This window comes from Peromyscus californicus, unplaced genomic scaffold (genome assembly GCF_007827085.1).
Source record: "Peromyscus californicus insignis strain IS unplaced genomic scaffold, ASM782708v3 Scaffold_16__1_contigs__length_79575227, whole genome shotgun sequence".
In the NCBI taxonomy this organism is placed as follows: Eukaryota; Metazoa; Chordata; class Mammalia; order Rodentia; family Cricetidae; genus Peromyscus; species Peromyscus californicus.
In genome coordinates this window covers 60312687-60317392 of record NW_026294458.1, presented here as the reverse complement: position 1 = coordinate 60317392, position 4706 = coordinate 60312687, and positions in this window count along the sequence as shown.

Genomic DNA, 4706 nt, shown 5'->3' with positions numbered 1-4706 from the left:
TTATATAAATAAATGAGATTTTTCTCAAAAGCAATAAACTGGAAATCCACTTGTAACTGTCTCAATGCTAAATAGATGAAAATAGTCCTTCCTGTTAGGAGAAAGGCACAAAGCCATCCTGAGTGTCTAGAGGACGATGTCATCTGCATTTGTCTCAGTAAACTCTCTGAAGAATACACTGAGAAACCAGATGAAAGGTCTGCAGGCAGAATAGGCAAGGACTCCAGCCAGGATGAAATAAGGAGTACCAGAATAGCTTGTAAAAGAAAGCTGGCCACAGTATACAAAAATACCTGTTTTTAAATGCCGGAGCATGGATTATACAGCATGTAGCTTTTAATAGAAAGGAAGGCAAGTGGGATGCAACCCACAATGCCCACGGTTCTATGCCTAGAGGTATTTTCAGACTGTGTGAGGAAGGGCCAAGCCACAGTGAGGAGAAAGAGATCACATTTGGAGACGGTGATGTGGCTGGAATTTGTAATAGACAGTGCTAGAAAGGGAGACCTATGCATAGCAAGGGTTTCAAATTTTTTCTGTAAGTCTTTGACTGAAGATGAGGCTGAGCATGTGTAGGGTGAGACCTCAAGAAGCTGGGGGGGGGGGGAACATCCAACAGAGAAAGGACAACCACTGAGGACTACAAGTCGAGCATCCACTGGAACTCACAGCAATAGGAGTCGACTGAGTTTTACTCAACTAAGATACAGAATCTTTCTTGAACATCTGTGACGCACAACAGAGAGCCCAGAAAGCCATTTTTCAAGGGTGGGACAACTAAAGGCATTTACAAACTGAGTTCAAAAACAATTTTGGAGAGAATTGAGCTGAATACCACTAAAGTAACCTCTCAAAACAAAGTTCAAACTCCTCTAAAACTGTATATATTCAGTATATCAATTTCGTAATACTGCCATAACAAACTAAGGCACATTTGTGGCTTAAGACCATATCCACTGTTATTTCACAGATGGATAGGTGTGGTGGTTTGAATATGAATGGCCTCCATAGGCTCAGAGATTTGAATACTTGGTTACCAGGGAGTGGCACTATTTGAAAGGATTAGGAGGTGTGGCCAGGTTGGAGGAACTGTCAATGGAGGTGGGGTTTGAGGTTTTCAGAAGCCCAAACCAGGTCCAGTGGCTCTCTCTTCCTGCTGCCTGAGGATGGAGACGTAGAACTTTCACCTCCTGCTCCTGGGGCCTGCCTGCATGCCACCCTACTCCCTGTCCTGTCGATAATGGACTGAACCTCGGAAACCGTAACCAGCCCCAGTAAGATGCTTTCTTCTATAAGAGTTGTCGAGGCCATGGTGTCTCTTCACAGCGACAGAACATTGATAAAAAACAGAAGAGTAGGTAAGAGATCCAGCAAAGTGTGGTTCAGTTGAATGCTCTGTTTAGAGATTCCTAAGGCTGAAATTAGGAAGTCAGTGGGATGCTGGAAGGGGTTTCCCAGGTTTCTCAGGTTGTTAGTTGAAGGTAGTTGCTCAGAGATTAGAGCTGATATTCCCTTCCTTGCTGCTTCCTGGTGAGGACGATGGATTCTCCCAGTTGTTTTGGCCTAATCTTTGGATGCATCTCTAGCATTAAAGATTTCTGTTTTTAGGGGTTCATATGATTAGATTCACTTACTATCATGCTTTACCGTACCTAGGACTCCAAATACAGTATTTTTCCACTAGTACCTTTCAAATAGACTTGAAAGCCAAATGAAACTTCTGTACATGTCCTTACACATTACTAATTCTTGTTTTCTGTTTTGTTTTGTTTGTTTTTAAGGAAATAAAGATGGTTTATTCTGAGGCCAAATATGAGTGACCACAGCCTGGAGTCACAAACTTAAATTGCCCCAAATTCCATGGAAGCTGTTTCATGAAATTCTTACGGTAACCAAATAAAGCAAGTTAGAAATCAAGCCATTTTAAAAAACATATTGGTGGAAGTATCAGAGAAGCAGGTGACAGCCAGATGGCGAAATCTCAGCTATGGGCTTCAGAGGCTATCTGATAGCATTCTAAGTTAGCACTTTAATGGTCCAGAAGAGAGTTTTATTAGGTTAATACAATCTAAAAATTTTTATCCATTTATCAGAAAGCTCCCAGAGGCAAGCAAGAAATAGCTCTTTAGGGGTTAAAGATAGCCCAAAATATATAATAACTTGGCTCCAGACTTACAACATTCCAACCTCTCCACAGCCATGGACATTTTAATCAGTCAATTAGCTTCTTTCCAGGAATTCTTGTTCACAATATAATTCAATCTGCATAAATGCTTTTGGCTATATCATTTTTTTTAACTACATCATTTTTTTTTAACTACGCTTCCTCTCTTCTGAGCTATAATTGCAGAATATTTGACTTGGTTTTGAATCTCTACGTCAAAACATTACTAATTCTTCTGATCTTCACTCCTTTGAAAATATTTAGATTGACCGGACATCATTTCCCTTAGCCCGAGGAACTTCCTTTGCCATTTCTGGTGGTGTTGGGAGCAATTTATTTTGGCTTCTCTTTGTCTGAAGACGTCTTTATTTCACTGTGTAAATATAGAATTTTAGGAGTCCGGCACTGTTTCCGCCTCTGAAAGCCTTTATTACATGTGGTTTTTCGTTTGTTTTGTTTTTTGTCGGGGGCGGTTTCCAATGAGAAACCAGTAGCGGTTCTCACCTCCTCCTCCTTAATATGGCTCTTCTCAGTCTGCTTGATGACTTTTTATGTTTTCTTGTGCATTTGAGTATCCATTGGTTGGGGTTCTTTTGTCTAGTTCCAGGTTTGCTGAGCTTCTTGGATATGGTTGACACCTTTCCCCAATTTTAATAGTTCCTTTGCCCCAGGACTGCAGTCACACATATTAGGTAGTTCGGATGCTGCCAAGCTTGAAATCACTAAGACTCTGGTTTGTTCTCTCATGTTTTCTCTCTGCACTTCGTCCCTTTCTGGGCACACATCTTTTCTTCTGCAGTGCTAATTTCCTTTTAAACCTGCCCAGTGATGATTTCCTTTCCGAGATATTCTTTGCAACGACAGGAAACACTCCCCCGCTTCATTTTCAAACAAAAAGGGTTGTATCTGTGATTTCTGTATCACTGTAACAAAAGCACCTCACAGAAACAGCTTAGGGCAGTGAAGGTTTACTTGATCTCACGACTTCAGAAGTATTTCAGTTCATCCCACAGCAGGGAAGACATCCTGAGGTGGCTGCAGTTCTTGGCAGCTGGTGTAAGCTAAGTGGCAATGGGTGTTTACACACCGGTGGACCAGGAATCAGTGCAGCCAGCACGAGAGACCAGGCTAAGAATTGTCAAAGGTATACTCCATTTCTACTAGCTGGGTTCAACCTACAGATGTTTTCACAGTCCCTAAAACAGCACCACCCACAGCGAAGGAGTACATGAGCCTTCAGATCATGAACCTATGGGGAGCACATCTTAGACTTAAGCCATAACAGGTATCAATTCACTGAGGGTATATATATATAACTCTCGGTGTATAAAGTGGCGTAAGCCCTTAGGAAAGCTGCTTGGTGATTTCTTTTTAAAAATGAAATACAAAGGATGATGCAGCTTACTGGCATGGTGCTTATGTAACTCACCTGGATTTGATCCCCATATCCAACACATACCCTGACACAAAATAAGCATACGTTTACCATATCATCCATCAATTCCGTCCTAGTTATTTACCCAAGAGAATAGATGAGATAGATCTACTGTTCTTGAAAACTATTCAGCCAAGGTGACACTTGATGTAACACATCAATGCCACAAAAAGGTAACCGGTGTCCATGTTACTGAAGTGAAGTAGAGGAATCTTTTATTGAATAGATGAGTAGAATCCAGATGGGAGATATTTTAGCAATTAGCACACCTCAAATTTTAATGTGCATAGAGATCTGGGACTTTTAAAAATATTTTACTACTACTACTACTGTTATTATTATTATTATTATTGGACCTGTGTATTATTATTATTATTATTATTATTATTATTATTATTATTATTATTGGACCTGTGTCACGGTGAGTGAATGTGGGCTCACAGGGCAGCTCTGTGGAGACAGTTCTCTCCTTCCACCAGGAATGGAACTCAGGTTGGCAGGCTTGCCATAACGAACACTGTAACAACAGCTGAGGCCCCTCAAGTCCACGGAGCTGGGGGGTCTTGTTCAGCCGAAGGTACTGATTTAGGGGATTTGGGGTAGGACCAGAGATTCTGCATTAGTAACAATGTCACATGAAGTCCGTGTCCCTGAGTGATCTACTACACTTCAGCAGCATGGGCAAGGATGAGTTTTTTCTGAGATGTGGATTAGTGGCTTTACCCCAGCAGCCTTGAGTTAAAGCTCCAGTTTTTGTTTCTAAGGAACTGCGATAAGGGGTTAGTCACCACGAAGCTGCAAAGATGAGAGCTGAGTTTCCGGTTTCTCTTCTGTGGGCTGTTGAGAAAGACTACTATGGAAAACGTAACTGGAAGTGTTACGCAGACTTTTGGCCCAGGAACGGCTTATGATGAAAGCAAATTTACATGCTAATGAGAGAAAAAAAGTTTAAGAAGGGTGGGCAATAAAAACAAAAGGCGGGGCCTCGGGAATGTCCTCCGTGGATGCGCATGGGATGTACCATATTGTGGGGAGGGGCGCCTCATCAAGACACTCTGAAGGAAAAGCAGCTCTGTTTCCAGGATTATCCCTAAACCGAGATACCTG